We start from the raw sequence: 24,941 nt of genomic DNA, 5'->3' as shown, positions 1-24,941 counted from the left end.
TTAAGACTGGATTTCTCAGTCTGACTCTGTGTCTTCCATCTGCACTTAGAGACACAGATCACTTTTGCCACCATCTCACAAGCACAGAAATCACCTTTCAAGTTTATACATTTTCCCACTAACCAAGCTCTCAGAGATCTATCTTGCTGCTGCTTCATGTTTCTCGCCTCAGGAACCTCTACTGTCACCTTCCTGTTGTCATTATCACAGGCATCCTAAGTGTCACACATCAGTTTGCTGCTCTGCTTACCTATGTGGTTTTCCGAGGGAAAAAAACCTAGAGTAGCTTAGTTCAAGAGTAACAATGGGAGAAACCTCAGCATACTCACGCACATGCACACATGCACACATAGAATCTTATTGCTTTCTCTTTATAGCTTAGTAGCTGTGACTTCGGAATGTGGAGTAAGCTTCCTGGGTTCAAATCCCAGCTCTTTCAGCAAATAACTGTGTGACACCTGACAATACTGTTTAACCTCTTTGTGTTCCAATCTTCTTACAAATTAAATGAAAGTAGTTAATGTACTTACTTTTCAGTGTACATTACAGCATAAGCATAACCCTCTTCTAACCACAGCTACAGTGATAAGTCTGGCATGTAATATTTTTCAGGTAAAAGTTAGCTATGACTACTGCTGCAGATAATACGAATACTGTTACTAGTGACTAGTGACTAGTACTGCTGTAGCATACAAATAAGGATTCATTTGGTTAAAAGCATACCAGAGGCAAAATGTTGACATTGGTGTTTCCATTTTATATACTTCTCCTACACTAATCCCAGATTTAGAGAGTCACTACTAGTGTTGTTTATTCCTTTCTTATCCAAAATCTTCTCTCGGAAATACACAACACAATGAAATAAACAAAAACCAATTCCTTTAACCATGATCATAAATAATATTTACATTCGCTGGACGCGGTGGCTCATGCCTGTAATGCCAGCACTATGGGAGGCCGAGGCAGGCAGATCACAAGGTCAAGAGATCGAGACCATGCTGGCGAACACAGTGAAACCCTGTCTCTACTAAAAATACAAAAAATTAGCTGGGCGTGGTGGCGGCGCCTGTAGTCCCAGCTACTCAGGAGACTGAGGCAGGAGAATGGTGTGAACCCGGGAGGTGGAGGTTGCAGTGAGCCGAGTTTGCGCCACTGCACTGCAGCGACAGAGCCAGACTTTGTCTCAAAAATAATAATAATACTAGTAATATTTACTTTCAAAGCATTTACCTTTTTAATAGAAAGAGGACTGAACCTGAAAATAGTTAGCTTTATTAAGCAATTTTTAAGGTTAGAAAACTTTGCATATATCACTTTATTTAGTCATATAACCATCTTGTCAGAAAAGGATTATTAGAACATTTTATAAATGAAGAAATTAAAGTTCAGAAAAAAAAATGGGATTATGTGGTCAAGGTCAGATATAAAATAAGAGTTGATAATGAGTGTCAAGTCAGTCTTTGCTGCCTTCTGAGATAAAGAGATGAGAACTTAAGTCTAAATCTGGAATTTCTGATTGAGTTACACTCTGTACCTAGCTGACTGGAAAGGTATTTAGAGCACTTAATGATTGGGTCTTTGCTAAATACACCTGCAGTTACCCCTTAAAGTTGACATCTTCATGCTTCTGTGGCTTTCCCAAGCTTGAAGAAATAATGAAGCAGTAGGTAAGGTGGCATTTGGAGACAAGCACTACTCATTTTGAGCCAGAGCAGAGATAGCTGCCAGTCTTGTCTTGTATCCATTGATTCCTTCTGCCAATGATTTAATTAATTCCCAGCATATGAAAGACCTTGTTGCTCTTTTAGTATACTCACTATATGTGAGACCATAATTGCTAGAACAATTATACCTTAAAACTATAAGTTTTATAGGCCGGGCGCGGTGGCTCACGCCTGTAATCCCAGCACTTTGGGAGGCCGAGGCGGGCGGATCACAAGGTCAGGAGATCGAGACCACGGTGAAACCCCGTCTCTACTAAAAATACAAAAAAAAATTAGCCGGGCGCGGTTGTGGGCGCCTGTAGTCCCAGCTACTCGGGAGGCTGAGGCAGGAGAATGGCGGGAACCCGGGAGGCGGAGCTTGCAGTGAGCCGAGATCGCGCCGCTCACTCCAGCCTGGGCAACAGAGCGAGACTCGGCCTCAAAAAAAAAAAAAAAAAAAAAAAGTTTTATAGCCTCTGATCATCTTGGCTCTCTCTACGAAACTCTTCAATGATTACTGACCGCAATAAAATTAAAGCATGGTCTACCTTGTCTCTGACCTGCAACTGCCACCACTGAAGCATCTGTGCGGAGCCCCATCCTCTCAGTCACTGCCTGCTCTATGCATTTACCTTCCCTCAGCATTTGGAACGTATTTCCACCATCCGGGCCTCTGGGTGCAGTTTCATTCCTTCTGCCTATGATACTCAGACTCACTGTCCTGGTTAATTCATCTTCACGTACCTGCTCCGATGTTATTTTCTAGAGACATTCTTTCTGAATTTCAATATCTTATAAATTAAATCCCTCTCTTATTCTTTCTGCTAACAACTTACTTTTTTCCCTCACAGCACTTATCTATGTAATAATTTTTATCCCACCTGGTAAACGGGTAGCGATATGGTTAGACTTTGTGTCCCCACTCAAATCTCATCTTCAATTGTAATCCTCGTAATTGCCAGGTGTCAAGGGAGAGACTTAGTGGGAGATGAGTAGATCATGGAAACAGTGTCCCCCATGCTGTTCTCGTGATAGTGAGTGAGTTTTCATGAGACCTGATGGTTTTATAAGCGTCTGACAGTTCCTTCTTCACACACTCACTTGCTCTGCAATACCTGCCACCAAATAAGACGTGTCTCTTCCTCTTCCGCCATGACTGTAAACTTCCAGAGACCTTCGCAGCCACATGGAAATGTGGAACTGTCCATTAGACTTCTTTTCTTCTTCTTCTTCTTTTTTTTTTTTTTTTTTTTGAGACAGAGTCTTGCTCTCTCGCCCAGGTTGGAGAGCAGTGGCACAATCTCGGTTCACTACAACCTCTGCCTCCCGGTTTCAAGCAATTCTCCTGCCTCAGCTTCCCAAGTAGCTGGGATTACAGGCCATCATGCCTCGCTAATTTTTGTATTTTTGGTAGAAACGGGGTTTCACCATGTTGGCCAGGATGGTCTTGATCTCCTGACCTCGTGATCTGCCCACCTCGGGCTCCCAAAGTGCTGGGATTACAGGCGTGAGCCACCACACCTGGCCCACTTTTCTATATAAATTACCCAGTCTTGGGTAGTATCTTTATAGCAGTGTGAGAACGGACTAATACAGGTAGGGACCATATGTTTGTTTACCATTACAATCTTAGCATCTAGCCAAGTGTGGCACATAGAAGGCACCTAATAAATTCTTATTGGTAAGTAAAAGCATGATTAAAAGAAAAGGTACTGTCTTAGCAATTAAAATTATGTGGTCTTCAAAATCAAATGTTATATGTAAACACACACACACACACACACACACAATTTATTATTGTGGTACGTCAGGGGGTTCCTTAATATTCCCAAAACTCAGATTTCTTGTCTGTAACATGAGTTTTAAAATACCCTCTTTGTCAGAATATTTTGAAAATTGTGTATGAAGGCCTCTACTCAGTATCTGTTGTTTACCTTCTCTTTCCATTCACGGCTTATCATTGATTTTTACCTGTGAACCCTATTCACTGAATATCCTTCTACTAAAATCATAAATGCCTTATAAGAGCCGCTCCTTAGTTTTTGTCAGATTGATTATTATTTTGATTCATTTCTTTTTTCCCCCTCACAAGTTCATAACTAAATTTGTCATTAATTTTTTGATTTCAGTAAGTTGGAGAATAATTATAATAATAATTATATAATATAAATATAATAATATTTCAGAGGCTTTCACTCATCTCTGAAAATGAAACCCAAGAAGACATGAGGATACTTCTTTGGGTTGAGATAGTGGTTGTTTCCGTTTAAGCTGTTTATTTTTTTGACAGTATGGACTGTGATAAATTATTTGGAGATGTTAGTGTCTGTAGTCTGGGGATGACTTACCACTTGAAGAGTAAGTATAAAGGTATAACCCAAAGAGATTAAAGAACTGTAAAATAATACAGATTTGTGTTTAATTTTACTCAAATGGATATTTTTATTTTACGTGACTCTGCTAACATTTGCAAGAGTATGTTCACCAACATTCCTCCTGTGGTTATTTGCAACTCTGTTTTTTCCCAGCCTCTGTTTTTTTGCCCTCTCCTCCTAAATGTTATATCCAATGATAAAAGTATCTATGAAAATACACATCCTTTTGTAGAAAATTGTTTTCCCCCAGTCTAAAAATATATCCATAATCTATAAATAAATGAAATAAAGGTAGAGAAATAAAAAATTATATGAAATGAAACAAAATAGGCTTTCTCCATAAATCCATCCTCTAATTGCTTGTGATGATCCCCATTTCAATGGTTTTTAAATGGTACATGGTTATGTTTTAATATTTGACGAGTAAAAAAATGAAAATAGTGATGCAGGAAACGTTTTTTTTTTTTTTTTTTTTTTTTTTTTTTGAGACGGAGTCTCGCTCTGCCGCCCAGGCTGGAGTGCAGTGGCCGGATCTCAGCTCACTGCAAGCTCCACCTCCCGGGTTCCCGCCATTCTCCTGCCTCAGCCTCCCGAGTAGCTGGGAACACAGGCGCTGCCACCTCGCCCGGCTAGTTTTTTGGATTTTTTTAGTAGAGACGGGGTTTCACCATGTTAGCCAGGATGGTCTTGATCTACCGACCTCGTGATCCGCCCGTCTCGGCCTCCCAAAGTGCTGGGATTACAGGCTTGAGCCACCGCGCCCGGCCTTTTTTTTTTTTTTTTTTTTTTTGAGGCCGAGTCTCGCTCTGTGGCCCAGGCTGGAGTGAGCGGCGCGATCTCGGCTCACTGCAAGCTCCGCCTCCCGGGTTCCCGCCATTCTCCTGCCTCAGCCTCCCGAGTAGCTGGGACCACAGGCGCCGCCACCACGCCCGGCTAATTTTTTTGTATTTTTAGTAGAGACGGGGTTTCATTGTGTTAGCCAGGATGGTCTCGATCTCCTGACCTTGTGATCCGCCCGTCTCGGCCTCCCAAAGTGCTGGGATTACAGGCTTGAGCCACCGCGCCCGGCCTCGTTTTGATGGCAATATTGAGGAAACTGCCGGCAGTATCCTCCCTCCTCAAACTGAAATAATTCAGAGTACTTGTTATTGTTGGCTTGAAATTTATGAAATTGAGAAAAGCACTATCTTCTTAAGCACATGTAGGACATTTCTGTCCCCTGGAGCAAACTTTTTTTATCTTTTGTTCTTTCTTTAAATTTAAATGTATTTCACAGACTATTTGTATTTTAAATATCTTTAAATACCCCAGTAAAATAAATCACTATTTGTGAGCTATAGTCCTCTACTAGTTCACTCCACTCTAGTTACTCAAAACTCATAATGGAAAATTACTCAACAATCCTAAACATAAAAGTATCAGTGTTTGGTAGCAAATGGCAGGAGAAATTGTATTTCATTGGCTTTTCTAGCAATATTGCCACCAGCAAGTCCATTACTGGGCATATACCCACAGGAATATAAATCATTCTATTATAAAGATAAATGCATGCATAGTTTCATTTCAGCACTTCATAATAACGAATACATGAAATCAACCTAAATGTCCATCAGTGATAGACTGGATAAAGAAAATGTGGTACATATATGCCATGGAATACTATGTGGCCATAAAAAATGAGATTATGTCCTTTGCAGGGACATGGATGGAGCTGGAGACCATTATTCTTAGCAAACTAATGCAGGAACAGAAAACCAAATACCACATGTTCTAGTGGGAGCTAGATGGTGAGGAGGCATGGACACATAGAGGGGAACAATACACACAGGGCCTCTTGGAGAATGGGAGGTAGAAGGAGGTAGTTGATCAGGAAAAATAACTAATGGGTACAAGGCTTAATACCTGGGTGATTTAATATTCTATACAATAAACTCCCATGACATAAGTTTACCTATGTAACAAACATGCACATCTATCCCTAAACTTAAAATAAAAGTGAAAAGACAACATGAAAATCTCACTGAAGCTGGTTATTTGTGTGTTGGCCATACCTGAATGAATCACCTAGGCAACTTGGTCTATGTAATTTCCTTTATAAGTAAATTATATATATTCTGTTCTATGATGTCAAATGTAAGAATAGAGGTAGTCTTTTTTGATGCAGGAATCTATAGCACAGCAGGTGATATTGATAACTGATTTATATGTGAAACTATTATACATAGTTTAAAATGCCCAATATTGATACCTAACTGAAAACCAATTTTTGAAATATTTAGAGGAGGCAAAAATCTGTTTATAGCAAAATAGATTTTCTGAGATTTTATAGAAATTTAGGAAATTAATGAAAATTTGACTTACACAAACTTTATTGAAGTGGCAAGTGTCATTGAGTCAAGATGTCATATAATTTCTCTTAAAATAAATATATTTTTTTCCTAACAGAGTCATGGTGACTGTTCCAAGTAGTTGTCTCCTAAAATAAGTAAACCCCTGTGAATCCAGACAGAAACAGAGTGAATAGGGCATGAAGGGAATTATTACAGTAGAAAGTTATTAGCTATAATCAAGGGCCAGCTCAGAGACAGAACAGGAAGCAGAAGGTGAGTTTGATCTTTAGCCAGATCAGAAGCCATGCACCATGGAGGCCATCTGGATGCCAGAAGTTAGTTTAAATTCTGGTCAATGCTTAATTTGGAATAAGTCTTTAAATTCTAGGAAAAGAGCAAACCTTTCTACAGACAGGCTATTTTACATATTCTACAGAATATTTTACTACTGTAAAATGTTCTAAACTTATTTAGAAATGCCATTGTCAAAGAAGCTAAGATGCATAATGACATTATGGTGCAACCCTAGCAAATCTGAAATCTCCATATTTACTCAGACGTGTAGCATATGTTGATATTTTCCTTTTCGTATTCTTTAGAAAAAAAGTTCACCATCCACTTAGGAAAATAATGATTTTTTTTTTTAAGTTTAAACAGCATTTGTTGAAATTTGTGATGTCTGATATCTTTTCAGCAATTCATTTCTTGGAATGTTAATGTTTCCCTTAACTCTCGCCATTTACTTATTGCTGTCACATAACACCATCTAAGACAGTACTGTTCAGTAAAGTAGCTACTGACCAGATGTAGCTGTTTAAATCAGGATGTAACTTAGTTAAAATAAAATATATTAAATATCCAGCTCCTCATTTATACTAGCCATATTTCAAGTCCTCTGTAGTCATGTAAACATCAACTATTTCCATCATCAGAGAACGTTCTAAAGGACAGCCCTATTCTAGAGAGGACTGTTGGTAAACTATCGCCCGTTGGCCAAATCTAGCCCACTGCCTATTATTGTGAATAAAGAATGATTGCAATACAGTCACACTCTTCTGTTCAGTGTTATCTAGGACTGCTTTACTATACAGCAGCAGAGTTGAGTGCTTATAACATATACCTCCCACAAAGTCTAAAATATTTACTATCTGGCCCTTTGTGAAAGACATCTGCTGGCCCCATAGCTAGGCTATTGTCTGAAGTGCATTTTTAAGGGCTATTAAGGTGAATAGCTCTTGACCTTTGTTTCCCATTCTTTTAATTTTCATGTAATTTATGTTTTGCATAAATTTGTTTCAAGGTTCCTATCTTCTTTTTTTTTTTTTTTTTTTTTGAGACAGAGTCTCGCTCTGTCACCCAGGCTGGAGTGCAGTGGCTGATCTCAGCTCACTGCAAGCTCCGCCTCCCGGGTTCCCGCCATTCTCCTGCCTCAGCCTCCCGAGTAGCTGGGACTACAGGCGCCACCACCTCGCCCGGCTAATTTTTTTTTGCATTTTTTAGTAGAGATGGGGTTTCACTGGGTTAGCCAGGATGGTCTCGATCTCCTGAGCTCGTGATCCACCCATCTCGGCCTCCCAAAGTGCTGGGATTACAGGCTTGAGCCACCGCGCCCGGCCCAAGGTTCCTATCTTCTATCTTGTGCTAGCGTTAAGTGCTTTTTCAGATCCAGGTAAGAAAATGATTGCAGTGAGTGGCTACTTTTGTTGTTTATGTCAAACTGAAGTCATAATCTCTCTAGATTTTGGGAATGCTGAGTATTACAGTGGATAGGCCTGACATTTCAGCCACAAAATGTATCAAAAATCAGTTTGGAATTGGAAATATTTACATGCTCTTTTCTTCGTGTCTGTTTCATGATATGTGACAAATGCAGTTCACGATGTTCCTCAGTAATTTGAAGTTCATTTTGTATTTACAGACTCGATTGCACTTTATATGCAAATGACTCATTATACTTTGGAAAAGCAGTATGTTAATTTGATTAATTTCTTACCTTATTTAAATCTTATGAAATGTCACCTGCCATTCAATCTACACACCAGTTATAACAAAACAACAAACACTACAAAGAACTGAAGCATTAAATTTCTCCTAATCAGAAGACGGATATAACAGGATTCACTTTATGCACATATGAATACTGAATATGTTGGAGGTTTGGAACTCTCTGTTACCAACCCCTCCATGGGCCCTAAGTAACAGACTGTTAATAATAAAATTGTCCATCTAAAATAAACATCTGGGAATGCTGATTTCATTTTCTATGTGGTCTGCAGTAGTTTTTGAATTAGACAAGCTCTGTTTGCAAGGCTGAGGTACACTATAAATAAAACATTGCTTTGCAAGTATCTTTTTGTGGCAACTCCTTGTATCTAACATGATGCCATCCCCTTTGAAGGAGTTTGTTTCCTCTTGTCATTGCCTTTGGTCATGGGGAATGATAAGGATAATTATGTTGTCTACCCCTGTGATATTTGGTGCTGTGTGTCTCCCTGGTAGGATGCCGTATTTCCTCTTTTCAAAGCAGCTTCCGTTCCTTCTGTCCACTGACTCTCAGCTTTAGAGAAAGGGGAAATGTACAGCATGACACTGCAGGCGAGAATTTATTCCTGGAAGCCACTGAAGGGGAATTAGCATGGTTAGATAGAAAAAAGCAAGCCTTGAGCAGAGTAACCCTGTAGATCAGGTGGCTGTTGTACAGTAATGCTGTGTGTAGAAGTAATAGTATTTTAGGGCTGTAGACTTGTGTCTGCATGTGGTCCTTCTTGTGTAACAGGATGGTGTATTAAAGACAGTAAAACTTGGGGACTCTTATTTGTCCCGGCAATGCCATAGGAAATTGTAGCACATGAAAAAATATATAGTATTGGGAGAGTCACAGACCAGTAGGAAGTCTAGGGGTATTTAGAGAGAAAGAAAAAATATGGAAAGGAAATAAAGTCATTGTGTGTTTAAGGGATTAACTGATCGAAGAGAAACACTGATTTAAAAATCATTAAAATATGAGAAAAGTTGAAGAGAAGATTAGAAAAATAAAAGATATTCAAAGCTAGAATCTCAGGTATGGGAGAAAGGATAGCTCATACCTGAGATTCATTCGGAAGGAGAAATTCAAAAGAAACGCTAAATAGACCAATAACAAAGAAAGTATAATAAATCATTCTAATTGGCTTGATAATACCTGAGGAGCTAAATATTCCTTTTAAAAAAAAAAATGATGTTTACATTAAAGAGTAGCCTTTTACATTTTTTGGTAGTATTACATATAGTATTTTTTATTTGTTTTAAATAAAAAATGGTATTTATTCTTTTCAGTCTTTGGTAGGAATGGTTCTTATTTCTCATTGATTACCTTAAGTTTTTTATAAGATATTTACTCTGAGGTTGTTCTGAATTGCATTTTCTTTTCACCGGATTACTTAACAAGGAGGCTTTGCAGCCTTTTCACTGAGAATCTTTGTAGTGACCTTGAGTAAACTAGGAGTGTGTAGGCAGACATCTGGTAATTCAGAGATGTGTTGTTTGCAATCAGAAATAAAGGGAAGATTAAGTAAATATGAGAGATATGTATAGCCAGATTAGGAGAATATTATTAATGACTTTAGACTATGATATATATTTTAATTGATGTTTATAAATAGCTTTGCTCCCTGTGGTTTTGTAATATAACATTTACCAAACTTCTTTTTTGATGGAATTTACATATGGCACATCAGGATGATTAAAAGCCAGCAGTCTTTTCACAGCATGGCAAAAAAATAGGATTTGATTTATCTTCATGCCTTGCCTACCACTTGCTGTGACTGTACGTTTGAAATTTTAATATTCTCATTTCTCATGAGAAGTTTGTTATGTAAAATATTATGTAAATAACTTTCTACAGTTCTGAGAATTGTTTCTTGAATCATTATTTAACACAATAATTGTGTGATGTGAGAAAAAGTATACTTAGTTCTCAGAATCTGTAATGTTTTCTCAAAGCGTGTGTTTTAACTTAAGCAGGATCATACCTATTCTAACATATTGGAATGTTGAAATTGCTAATACAGTAACTTTTTAAATTTTTTAAAAATATCAAAGTATTCAGACTATGTAGAAGTATCTACCTTGGCATATATTAGCATTGTTAAAACATTTTTAAAAAATTAGCCCCAGAACTGAGTTTGTTATTCTAGTACCCAATGTAATTCTGAATTCAATGTTAAATTGATGCAATGTAAAGAATATATGTTAAAATGTTATGTGGTTATCAAAGCTGGTCAAGTACAAGTATGCATGCATGCTTGTTTGTGTGTGTGTGTGTGTGTGTGTGCAAGAAATAACATACTGTTAATATGAGAAGAAAATATGTTTATAGAATCATCAAACTGTTTGGTGATTATAGATTATGCTCTTTAACATGTCATGACTATTTATCATGTCTATTTTAACATGTCATGTTATAACCAGTTAAATTGAGCAATATTCTAATTTGTGTAAAATAACTACAAACTCTCTTTAATAATAGTATTCCTTCTGAGGACAATGGGATTCTGTGGGGAAAAAAATGTTATCCATGACTCCATGTAAAATAAAGCTAGTTACGTGAAATTAGAACTAATTATATATCAAAATTTAACAGTATCATCTTCAAATGTATCATATCCTTGACTTATAAGTAACATTTGTGCTCCAAAATTGGAATACATTTTGACTCGGGGCTTGATGGTCATGCCAGAAATCACAGATAGCTAATGGCAGTGTCAAGATTTGAGCTCAGAGAAAAACATTTTGCAGACGTTTATAGCAAAAGTTTGGTTCATATCATAATGTATTGTTTTATCTAAAAATTATATTGTTCTTTCCCTTATCAATAAAACCAAGATATATAAGATTTGCTTTAATATTGCCATTTTAAATTTTGTCTCTAGTACATCCTCTTTGGGTGTGGGGTTATGTGGTGAGTATTTAACTTATGGAACAGGAGGTGTAGGAATAATTTCCTTCCAATGCCATGAGACACAATTCGAATAAGAACCCACACTCACATAGTCCCTTTAATGGTGCCACATCTCGTTTACAGTGTCTAAACCACTTTCATGACCGTCGTTCCTTTTGATCCCCACAGCTTGCCAACAGCTCTGTGAAGTGAGATTCTCATTAGATCCACGACACAGGTGGAGATACCAAGGCTCCTTGAAGAAGGGCACATGGTTATGAAGGGACTATGCTGAGATGCAGGTTCAGGTCTTGAAAGTAGCTGTGCCCTTTCCACTTCACCACAGCTGCTTTCATGAATGAAAGAGGAAAGAGACTGCTTTGTTCATGTTTGTTTTAATGCTTTAAAAATATATATATATATATAAAACTGAGAAGTTTGAGATGCTGGGAAAGATTTCAAAGTTAAGAGTCATGGGTGGAAGTCAGGGTAGAATGACAGACACTATGTCGTATAAAATTTTTATCAAGAAAACTATTGTCAGAAAATTGTTGATGCAATTTCTAGTCTGCTTATAATAAAATCATGGTGCTAAAATCACTCCACATTCATGGGTTCTTCCGTGGGAGATTTGATTCTCTCTGATGTACTTGGGTTTGTGCCATTTCAGTCTGATGTGGGAAGTGAGAGAGGTGATGGCTGGGATACAGGAAAGAGTGCCTAATCAGCTACACTGACCTTTAAGGACTATAATGTCATGAGTTGAATACATTATATTGCAGAGCTATATATAACATTGTGTGGGGAGGCAGAAGAATTTGAAATGTATGCTTTTTAAGACTGAATATATTTGTGATAGAAAAGGCTTCTTAATACAACACTAAGATTATCAGTGCTTTTGCCTTCCTTTTTACCGGGAAGCCTAAATTTCATCTCTCTATGATGAATTCACAAACATAACCTTCTTGGTTTAAATGACACTTAAATTTTTTTAATGACAATTATTTAGATTTACATTTATAAAAAAAAAAAAAACAGCTGTATGAGATTCTTCCAAGTCTTCTAGTGCTTAACTTGTGGTTTCACAACTTTGCCAAGTAGGCTGACACGTAAGACTGTAATAGATCAGTGTGAATAAGATCAACTCTATGGAAACATTTCTCAAGAGTTCAAAGTGTGCTAATTATATCAGTAAATTAAATATTTCATAGTATACTAAATTTAAAAAATGACTTCATATTTTTATTATTGTCATGAAATACTTCCAGAACATGTGAAGCCTTTCAAGTTTTCAGAGTATCTCAGTTCCTCTTTTAACTTCCCCAATGCTCATAATGCCTAGTGTACAGAAATTCCTTTGCAAACATATCCCTAGCACCCCTACTAAATGCCTTACTAATGGTATAGATGCTCCAACTCTTTCATTCCAAATTCTCTTTAATTTTAACATATTTATCTTTAGTTCTATTCTGTTGGAACAATACCAGGTAATTTAATTAAATCCTTATAAATAGTTCATTTACTTGTCAATGACTGATATGTATTCCTCCATTTATTATTTTTTTATTTTGTAATGGGGTAGAAATGAAATGAATTGGATAAGAGAGGTGAATAATTAGAGATAAACCCTGTTTTCAGCTTGAGCAACTTGGTAAATGTAAGTATCATTTCTAAAATAGGGGAAATGGACAAGGTGAATCTGAATAAATGGACAGCGGTGTATTTGGATAAAATCAAGATTTCAGCTTTTTAAATGCTAAGTTTGAATTGCCTCTGTGACTGCAAAGTAGAAATGTCATGTAGAAAGTTCAATATATAAGCCTAGAGTTAGAAAAGAAATATGACTGGGGATGATAATGTCTGATTCTTGGAGTAGGTATGATTATTTCAGGGGAGTAAAAGAGAGACCAGGGCCCAGGAGGAAGCCCTTGGGATTTTCATCGTGATAAATCTATTCTCCCAGAAGTGGGATTTTAATGGAATTCTTACTTTCAACTTGCATATTATCATATTATTCATGTTATCATAAAAGCCAAATGAAATCTTATAGGATTATATTCATTTTCATCAAAATCTATATGATAAAGGTGGTGGTCATCATTCTAAATTATAACCTGTAATAAATAATATGCTCTTAAATCTCTTTTAATTACTAAGCATAAACACACCAGAGCCTCTTAACAGTACTCTACCTACGAAGTACTTTGACTTTTTTAGGTTCTGGGCTCTATTTTAGAGCCTTGTGGAATACAAAAGTCAGTAGGTAATCATACAATATTTCATTGACATCCTTAAGGACAAACAGATACTTGGCATTTTAGGTTTGAGACTACTTAAAACACATTGACTGTAAAATAAGTTAGATATAACAAATATGCTCATCTGTGCTGACATCCCCAACTTTCATGCCAGTGGATATGTAATCAACATTTACAGTACAGTTTTCCTGAACTGAGACTTGCTTTCAGAGTTCTCCTCTGTACTCTGTACATCACACAGAGAAGATTATTCTAAACTCTCACACGGAAGTGTAAAGATTAATCCCATTTATCATTTCCCTCTACTATCATACAGTTATCAAGCGTTTGCCAAAGGCATTTTATTGCCATAGAAACTGTGTTCATCTACTAGGGTTCCCATAACAAAATACCACATACCGGATAACTTGAACAACAGAATTTAATTTTTTATAGTTCTGGAGGCTGGAAGGACAAGATCAATGTGTCAGCAGGTTTAGCTTCTCCTGAAGCCTCTCCCTAAGGCTTGCAGATTCTTCCCACTGTGTCCTCACATGGTACGTCTTCCGTATGTGTCACTTCTGTGTCTCTTTCTTTTCTTATAAAGACACTAGTCCTATTGGATCAAGGTCCCACGTTTCTGTTTTTACTTATTTAACTTTAATTTCCTCTGTCTCTAAATACAGTCATCTTGCAGGCTATGGCTTCAACATGTAAATTTGGAGGTGAGGGATACAATTCAGTCCACAATTCAATAAAATGATTATAATAATAAAATATAATCTAATTGTCATATAATCTTCAGCCAATTTGGCACATATGTACATTTATATATTTATTATATATATGTGTGTAAATATATTTTTATATGTATCATATATAAGCACAGATCATGTATGTGTATATACTTCACATATATACACACACATGCATACACACACATCTGTACACAAACGCATATGCATGTATATACATTATATTCACAAAAATTGAATGTAAATTGAATTCAAAATTGAATGACTGTGGTAGCTTTTTATGATAAGGATAAAGAATTACCAAAGTTTTGGCATGTATTATTAATAGGTAGATAAATGAAAGTAGACATCAGAAGAGCATTTAGAAAGGAAAGACAGGAGAACTACATATTTAAAAAAATGACTAGGTACATTGCTACAGGATAGTAGATGCCAGACTTCAGAGAAAGACTGAATAGGTTCAAATCTTGGGTCCACTCATTGTATAACCTAGAGAAAGTTACTTCTCCCTTTACACAATTACAATGAAAAAAAAAAAAAGCAACACTAACAACAAAATCTGAATCTTGACTTGTTGAGGGAATTAAATTACATATATATACGTATTTTATATATATATATATATATATATAGTTTATGTCAGAGGCTGGCTCTCAATAAGAGGACCCTAAATATCCTTTATTATTATCTGTAGGTTTGAGTAGAAAAAAAGTAGGCAGAAAAGCATAAGAACGACATGGAGTATACACTGTGTTTTAGAAAATAATTCTAAAAAATCAACTTATCATAATCTCCTCCCATGAAAATATAGTGGCTCTCACTCAATTGTGCTTTATTAAGACGTAATCTATCATCTCTTAGTGAGTGATTGTCTGCCCTTTCCTGTGGGTTGATGGCAGTATGGCAGCCCATAACTTTTACTACTTTTAAAAATCCTTTAGATGCCCTGTGACAACGTGTCCTGGTTTTAGAGCTGTCTCTCACCCATTGAGCCACAAAAAGTGAACCTTGCTCTAGACTGTGCACATTGTAGATCATAAAGGCCAGCTCTCTCTGTCCCTCAAAGAAGCACAAGGAGAAAAGAGATATCTTACTGCTCTAACGTCTAATTCCTGCCCTGAGATATTCTTCCCATTCCCCCAAAAGGAGTTTACATAAACGTTAATGAAATTGATCAAACAAAGACCTTTTGATTATGTTCTAGACATCATGCTAGATACTATAACAGCTCCTTCAGAATAAAATTAATTCTGCTTTAGAACATTGTCATGTCATCATCCTATCACCTTTTCATCTCATAGGATAACTTGCATATTATATTTACTAGGCTTTTAATGAATCTTTAAAACTCATATAAGCATGCCACTGTTAAAATCAGTCATAGAATAGTTTTATGACAGCATGAAAATTTTATAAAGAGTATTTTGAATAGCCTATGCCTTAGCTCTCTTAAGCTTATATTTAAATATATTGACATAGCTATTAAAAGAATTAGCTGCATTTCCCCCAGCTACTGCAAAGAGAAAGAAAAACATTATCCCTATTGCTGACATGACTATATTATTTCTGATAAGGAATGGTCTTGAAAGCATTTGAGCCTGTTAGCTAATTATTGCAATGACATAAGAAAGTTTAGCATCAAATATGTTAAACTTAACGTCAAGAGTGGCAAATATTTCACCTTTAAGTGAGCAATACTTTATGACTTTAGTAATTGAAATTATTCAACTACGTAATAGTACATTGTGCAGCTAACTCACGCTGGAGGACCAATCAGGACAGAGTTCTCAAAATCAAATGGTCTATATTTGTCAAACTATCATTTTATCATTAAATATGCTTGTTATATGGTAGAAAATCTAGAGAAATCAAGAACTTGTACACATTTTTCTACATAAGCTGTGTTACTTCCTCAGAAAATTCGTTCTTTTCAAAGGCTGTAAATGTCCTGGTTTTCTACCTTGGCAAAAATAAAAATAAAGCAGATTCCCAAATGTACAAAACAACCGGTACTTTGCCTCCTACACACATATCTAAAGTTACAGAACACTTTTTTTTTTTTTTTTTGAGACAGAATCTTGCTTTGTCACCCAGGCTGGTGTTTAATGGCACGATCTCCATTTACGGCAAACTCCGCCTCCTGGGCTCAAGCGATTCTCCTGGCCTTTCAGGTAGCTGGAATTACAGGCATCGCCACCATGCCAAGCTTATCTGTGTGTGTGTGTGTGTGTGTGTGTGTGTGTGTGTGTGTGTGTGTTTAGTAGAGCAGGATTTTACCATGTTGGTTAGGCTGGTCTCAATCTCCTGACCTCAGGTAATCCACCCACCTTGGCCTCCCAAAGTGCTCTGATTACAGATGCGAGCCACTGCACCCGACCAAGTTCTAGAGCTCTTAATCCATTTTGTGCTGCTATAGCAAAATGCCACAGACTGGATAATTTATAATAAATGGAAATTTATAGGCTCACAGTTCTTGATGCGGAAAGGCTATGACCAAGGTGCTGGCATCCAGCAAGGGCCTCTTACTCTGCTATCACATGACTGAAGGTAGAAGGGCAAGAGCAAACACACTCCTGAAAGCCCTTTATATAATGGCATGTATTGACTTATGAGAGCAGAATCATCACGAATTAAACATCTCCCACCATTCTCCACGTTTCAACACAGTCACATAGGGGATTAAGTTTTCAACACATGAATTCTGGGAGACACATTCAGACCATAGCTCCTTTGGCCCAAAGGCATAAATCTCAAAGCATATATTCAGTAAAACTTCATTGGCTTCCAATATCCTGATAGCATCCATTTTTGTTTTTCAAATTAGAAACCAACTTAAACATTTATGGGTACGAAAAGAGAAAAAAATAAATGATTAATAATAAAACACAATTTTTAAGAAAAAACTAATGTCAAGTAAGGCACAGTCAAGTAATGACACACTTGTTTTGAGAGAGGGTGTGTTCCTGGTTACAATAAATGTAAAGGAGACAAATTCACAGTTGGACCAATGTGCAAGTATATAGTACAGGAAGGTTGAAGGAGGCTCATTGAGCTAGCTTAAATGAATTATAGATTTATATTAAAAAGAGGAGGCTGGGCGCGGTGGCTCATACTTTGTGGCTCAATCTCAGCACTTTGGGAGGCCGAGGCGGGCGGATCATGAGGTCAGGAGATCGAGATCATCCTGGCTAACATGGTGAAACCCCATCTCTACTAAAAATACAAAAATTAGTCTGGCACTGTGGTGGGCGCCTGTAGTCCCAGCTACTCGGGAGGCTGAAGCAGGAGAATGGCATGAACCCAGGAGGCAGAACTTGCAGTGAGTAGAGATCATGTCACTGCACTCCAACCTGGGTGACAGAGCAAGACTCTGATTCAAAAAATAAAAACAAAAAATAAATAAAAAAGAGGAAAACATTGCATGTTTAGAGGTCTATGTGAGAAAGCATACAGAAACCCAAGCAAAACATCAAAGAAGATGCAACAAAATAAACCATTTGACATGATAACTTTATTACTGGAGTGGAATTCCTAGATTGAGCATAATTGACAATGGGTCACTTTTACAATTTTGCATATCTCATGGCTAGAGCCAGATTTGTTGATGATATGCAACATGTGTTCCGAAAAAAAGCAAAGAAAAGGAGAAAAGGGGAGGATAGGAAGGAAGGTAGGTATTGCAAGATCTGGTTGGACGCCAGATATTGTGGAAGCTGGTCAGCAACCCACAGTACAACAGGGCTCTTTCTTTGTTCCTAGGCGGATGGGCAGGTCGAGAAATAATGGACACACACAAGATAGTGAAAGCTGGGCCCAGGGGGGTCACAGCCCTCTGGTCCCACAGTGCCAACACTGCACTGGATATGCCAGCATTTATTATTAAGTTGAGTGAGGGTGGGGGTAGGTTACTGAGGGATTTAGGGTCATTTGATTATGAGGTTAGATGATCACATGGGGATGAAGTAATTCTTTAACATAACATAGGTATGCAGAAGCACAGTATACAGAGTTAAGAATTTACAAGATAGTGTGTGCATCAGTAATTTCTAACAGAGCCTTAAAACAGAAACACAGTCTTTCCATAACCTATGATTAGCAAGATCTTAATCGGCAGTAACAGTTGCAGCAAAAGCTGGTTACAAATAATCCATAGAAATAGGATGTGAAGCTAGACAACTGGTTAGACCAGAAATTCTCAGAAGGCAGTATGCCTTAACCCTAAAGAGGCCTAGAAGAGCCATGGCAAGATGAGGGCGTTTATAGCCATATCTTATCCATATGGACAGGCACCCCTCATGCATCCGTTTATAGGCTCTCCATGAGGGTCGCATTCCATTCCCAGAGCTATGAACATCTGCTTTTCTGGGATAGGAATCTTGGTGATGTGAAACCTCCCTGACTGCACGTCCATTCATAGGCTCTCTGCAGGGGGAAGCACATCACGTGCTGTTGGCTCATTCTGGCAGCCCAACCTGACATTGTCTTTACACAATCCTGCATGCAGTGTTGTATTTATAATAATCAGGAGCATTTCATCTTTTATTCCATAGCAATAGTTTCAGGGGTTCTCCCTACAGGAAGGAAGGAAGGGAGGGAGGCAGGAAGGGAGGCAGGGAGGGAGAGAAAGAAAGAGAGAGGGAGAGAGAGGAGAGGAGAGGAGAGAGAGAGAGAGAAAAAAAAAAACAGATCTTGAGTGGTGCTTTGAGAACGATCATGTTTACATACTCTCAAATGGGTAACTTTGCTACTTCTTAGGTCATCCAACTCCCACCCAGCCCTGCTCCTTATCAAAACCTATACACTGGCTCTGCTTTTGCACTTTGGTTTTCTGTAAGTCTTGACAGTTTCATAAGGCACAATGTGTCTTTAAAAGACCCAGTGGAAGAAAGCATGGTGATGTGCTATTTGGTGGACTGGTAAGGGACTAATACGTTTTTGAAGTTGCAGTTAATCATGCCATTATTAAGCATGGCATTTTTGTTTCCTCAAACCTATGACTACAGGAAACATTAGTTAAACAAATGCTTCTTAAGCACTTAATATGTGGAAATGTAAAAAAAAAATTGTAATTACTATTTTTCATGCTCTTACTATGTTCCATGCACTGTGTTACATGTATTCCACACACAGTCTCTTTCAGTGTTTAAAACACTAAGAAATAGAAAATGTACTTCTGTTTCTTTAATATATAGGAAAATAAAATTTTAGCTTAAAAACTTTAATAGCCCAAGGTCAAATAGTTGTAAGGGAGTAGAGAGAGATTCCAAACTGTATCTGCATGATTCCAAAATATATGTTATAAACTGATAAACTGTATACCTCTTTTTCAAAATTACTCCCATAAGCTCAAGTTCAATGTATCTGACCTATTCATTGCTCAAGATTTAAATACCATGTTTCCTAGATCCTCTGAAACTGTGAGGTTTTTTTTCATGCCTGTGTTTGATGCATCCAATATGGACAGAATAGTCCTGGGTGGACCCCTGCTGCTGAAACGTAGACCAAAGTTGCGGTTTAGGATCAGTATTATAAAATCTGGCACCTTCCAAAGTGTATTTTTCTTTACCATTCACCTTCTAGGGAAAAAAGTAAACCTGAAATTTAATTTTTTTATGACAGGTTAGATGAACAAGAGCCAGAACCTCTGCTTTATATGATCTCAGTTTACCAGAGATCTAAATTTTGCCATGAGAGTGTATAGATTAAAATGCCTACTAATTTCCATCAAATGAATTTCTTTCCCATCCAGTTTCCCAGTACAAGAACACATGGGAAAGCCACAATTTTAGGGGAAGTATTGTATTAATTAAATAGCACATTCTATACCTCAAATATACCTGACCATGGCAGCTCCTCATACAGTGATGGCTCTTATGAATGTCTTAAATTATACTGCTTTACTGCCTTTATGCTCAAGTCCCTGGAATATAGATTTTTACCCTCCTAAGAAGGTGATCTGATAAGAATGTGCTTCAAACTTCTAGCACCATGCTGGGCAAATCTTGGATAGGCCTGTTGTTTGTCAATCTTGACACCTCTTTCATTTTTTAAGGCAATTAATCACCTGCAGTGATACTAAGGTTTGCCTGGAATTTTTACATTTTGAGTTGCTTCTGTGATAGCATCATCCAGATTTTATTAAATGGAAATCAAATAAACAATTAAAACAGCTAATCATGCCATCTCCCTCTCTTTCCCCTTGCTGAAAGACACAGGAGGCGTTTCAGCCTTCTGTCTTTTTCAGCTCCCCCTCCCTTGTTCTTTTGTTTTCAAAGCTGATCAGAAATAAGATATCCTACATATATATAATATTGCTAACATTAGAATGGGCTCACAGAAATTAAAATAACATTACTATTACTAAATTATACACCGATAAAATTAATTGGATAAAAGATAATAAAAGGATGGAAGTGGTAGTAAATTGAGTTGCAGATATCAGCTGCAGCTGACTCACAGACATCAGAATACTACGATGAGAATTGCATTGATAAGGTAATTTCCCTGCTAACATCTCTTTTCTTTATTCATAAAGAAAAGGTTACGGAGTCAAATGTAAAAAAGTGAGCCACATAAGGCCAAAGAAGGTAAATAGCATAGTAAGTAATTCAAGAAGTAGTCAGTGGGCAAAAAAATATTTTGAGACATGTAAGCCAAAACTATGTATATATAGCAGAGAAATATCTGTCAAACACCATCTTTTTCAATCACAGTGTTTTATATTTGATGTCTATAGAAAGTATTTGTTTTTATTTTGTAAGCTTTTTGTGGTTAAAATGAAAGAGAAGAAATTCATTTTTCTTATTTTTTAATGTCTGGAAGTAGGAATTCAAGCTAATAAACAAAATATATTGTGTTGAATTTATACTAGTTTGATGACTATATATATATATATACATCAAAATTATTGAATTAAAGAAAATTAAATATTTGTAATATTGATGCAAAATTTCATTTGAAAACTGCGTTTTTTTTCAGGCTGGTGATAGCAGATCTGTAATATAATATCTAACAAATGGATAGTTCTTTGCAAATATTTGTTCAGTGCTAAGCACTTGGAAATTTTGGCATGGTGATTTCATAAAATTCAAGCTGCTATTTATGATTGTTTGAATTATACAGTGCGATGGATGGCAGCAATTAACCAAGAAAATATGAAGTGAATTATCCAAATAATTAAATCAGAGGCTAAGCTGTAATTACATATTGAAAATCCACTTGCAACATTTAATAATTCAGCAAGACTCGCATTATTTTTTGTCATAGAGAGCTGTTTGATATTGTGGGAGAAAAAAGCTGACCTTGCAATCAGAAACCCTAGCTTCTGCTGTCAGCTTCAAAACTACCCCACTCAGTGTCCGATTCTGTCACAGATTCTCTAGCTTTAATATAGGAAGGGAATTTGTGATTGCTTAGGCCCTTTTCAGCTCAAAAAATGTTAGGAGTCACTGTAACACGTGTAAAAACAACCAATCCTGTGTAAAAACAACCTACCACGAAGTTGAATCTCTACTTTAGTCAACATGTGATGCATTATTTAGACTTAGGACAGGGATCATTGGTGCTCATTATCATTAAGACAATAAGTTTTTGGATGAAAATTTAAAACTCCAGCAAAAATCTTAACATGGAGATCACAAGTCATCTACACAGTCACAGAGTTGGGTTCTAGAACATGTTGGCCACTGTAGGTAAGCTAACCACTACCCCAGGCCATTCAGTGTTAGAACGCTGGACAGGTTCAGCTGCACCTTAGGTGGGTAACTGCTGTACAATATGGAAGTTAACAGATAATTTACTTTTATGTTTAACCTGATTTCAGTGGTCACTCCTCAGTTGTAAACTAGCCTGTGTCACTTACTAGCTCTCTTAGCTAGAGCCAGTTATTTAGCTTTTCAACATTACTTTCTCTATTTATGAAATGGGAAAATAGTTCCCAGTTCACAGTGTGCCAGAATGACTAAAGAAATAATGCCCTTTATGGGGGATTTATCATAATCCTCACCAGACAATAAATGCTCGATAACTGATTCATTATTTTGATAGAAGGTATTGGCTGTAGAGGGAAAATACTATCAGAGATGAGGAGTGTATGACATGGACAAATTAATTTACATCCTCTCCTATCATATCCCCCAAATGATTACTTTGCGAAGGAGACTGAATCCGTGGAGTTTCTAGATTTTCTTTCCCCAGTGAATTTTCTCGTTTCCATTTGTTTGCATTTTGTGCTTTCACAAATATTCAATAGTAAACTTTAAGAATCTGCGTACTGCTCAAGCTTTATGCATCCTTTTTAAGTTAGACCAAAAGCTTATCTTTGTTCCACAGAATAGCATGCAGTACATAGAGTGTTGACTATTACAGAGAAAGGCTCTAACTCTGCTTGAGAAGATTAAGACACCGCTGAAAAATGAACCCTTTGTTTAACCACAGACCAGGGAGAACACGGTCCTAGAAAATGACTCCTTCCTGCTGCCTTTGCTGTGGCTCTGAGGCCTGCCCGAAAGCCACTGCCACTCACTCACCATCAAACACCTCTCTGGGCTCGGGAGCGGCACTGCCGCACAACTGATAATTTTCTACAATTGAAAAGAAAAGGGGACCGTCCCACAGCACCGTGCTGTCCGTCTGGCGGGAAAACCTACCAGGAGAGGCTCCCATTATTTACTTGAAGCCAATATAGAAAGAATACAGAAAGTCGTAGAATTCATTTCAGACCCTTTTAAATTTTTTCTTGGATTTTGAAATAATCATAATGAAGATTTCTAAGATTTTGGAAGGGCCTTAAATAGAATGCACTGTCTATTTCTGCTCCCTGGGAACACTGTAGACGGTGTGTGGTGTGAGGCTGCAGGCCTCAGACCTTCTCTGTGGCACTATTAAAATAAACATGTACCGCCTTGTTAAATCACAGGTGATTTTGATTTCAAGTTGCTGACAGTTTGCTTGGAACTCTCATTTAATCCTCATATTTATCCGAAAGCTCTACTTATTTCACCCTCTTTCATTGGGCTTGAGCTGTGTCATGTTATGACCTCAGAGATAACATGCCATAGTCTAAGATGTTTAGCTAATACGAAACTGTTTTAGCCTGTGGCTTTGCCTAAGGATAAATGTGTGCCACCCCGGCCAACATGAAGGAGAAATTTGCAGTAGTAAGAGCTCGACAGTCTAATTAATTATTTAGAGGTTTCAAGGGGAAAAAGAAGTCTAGAGTCCCAGAGTTCCCATTTGCAATGCATTAAACAATCAGAATAATAATAAGAAACAGCAGAGAGAGACTGTCCTGGCTGTCTGGAATGTGTGGGATGTAATTTGAAGACCCAAATTAGAAATAACCTAGGATCTTAAGGACAGCTTTAAGGCTGAAGGTTACAGGAAGGCAAGTCTTTCAAGAATTGCAATACTATTTTTTCCTCCTTTTGTCTTTAGTTTTGTATCTTGAAATGTCTGTAGAGCTTTACTGCCTTGCTTCTAAATTGCCTTCATGTATTAGAAGTCTTTGGCTGAGCATATAATTAGAGTCCAAATGTGAACACGAAGGAGAAAGGTGTCTAATAAAGTAAGTGGCAAATGTGAATTTATTAAAAGTAGGTCATGTCATACATTGTAATAGTCTTCTGTGGCATATCTCCTAAGTTAGGAAATAAAAGTAATGAAAGATACTGCATGCTTAAGTTAAAAAAATGCATTTGTTATAGTGCTACATAATAGATGCCTATAAATTAATTGGATAAATACCTGAAAGAAAACCTGGTCCTATAAAGCCAAGTAAGCATAATCAATAAATGTACGGCCTGTAAGTGGAAAGCTGCAGGAGGAGTCTCAAGGGGTCCGTATTAGCACATATTAAGTATTTTGTTAATTATATGCTCACATCTGTGTAATATATTTTCTGATATGAAAATCAAATTAGCCACAGAAGGGCAGAGCAACCTGCAGAGTTAACAGAAGTGGGATGAAAGTCATAATGAATATAAACTAATATTAAGATAAAGAATATACAACACGCAAATGCAACAGGAGAACCCAGTCTGGAAAACAACAAATTGAGACACATGTCTGATACACACAGGTGTCTGCGGTTAATTTTGAAACAGTGTCTATATAAGAACAATTGCATGCATAGGAGAAATAACAAGAACTATAGATATCTATACATCATTGCCTACCAGAGTTTGCGACAGATGTTACAGTAAGCGAATGAGTAGATGAACATTAAGCAATAACAACGGATACTTGGTGAAAGAGGAAACACAAATGGCTAATCAACATGTTAATGTTTAGACTCTGTGGTTATTAATATATTTGAAGATCTTTTTTATATTTATTTATTTGTTGAGACAGAGTCTTGCTCTGTCACCCAGGCTGGAGTGCAATGGTACTATTTCTGCTCACTGCAACCTCTGCTTCCCCGGTTCAAGTGATTGTCCTGCTTCAGCGTTCCAAGTAGCTGGGATTACAGGTCTGTGCCACCATGCCGGGCTATTTTTTTTTTTTTTTTTTTTTTGTATTTTTAGTAGAGACAGGATTTCACCATGTTGCCCAGGCTGGTTTCAAACTCCTGGCCTCAAGTGATTTGACCGCCTCAGCCTCCCACAGTGCTGGGATTACAGGCGT

The 24,941-nt window shown here is 37.2% G+C and overlaps 1 protein-coding gene and 1 long non-coding RNA gene across 4 annotated transcripts in view; both read left to right on the top strand.

Annotated features, from left to right (window-relative positions):
* Positions 1–24,941, top strand: part of LOC105485513 (cell adhesion molecule 2) — a 1,093,059-nt gene that overhangs the window by 556,216 nt on the left and 511,902 nt on the right. The gene's annotated exons all lie outside the window — the stretch shown is intronic.
* LOC139361020 (uncharacterized) overlaps positions 14,923–24,941 on the top strand; it is a 133,413-nt gene continuing 123,394 nt past the window's right edge. The window contains exon 1 of the long non-coding RNA XR_011618596.1: positions 14,923–24,786. This is a non-coding gene — a long non-coding RNA (uncharacterized lncRNA). The remainder of the gene's footprint in view (positions 24,787–24,941) is intronic.

This window comes from Macaca nemestrina, chromosome 2 (genome assembly GCF_043159975.1).
Source record: "Macaca nemestrina isolate mMacNem1 chromosome 2, mMacNem.hap1, whole genome shotgun sequence".
NCBI classification, from domain to species: domain Eukaryota; kingdom Metazoa; phylum Chordata; class Mammalia; order Primates; family Cercopithecidae; genus Macaca; species Macaca nemestrina.
This window is presented reverse-complemented; position numbering and strand designations above follow the sequence as displayed.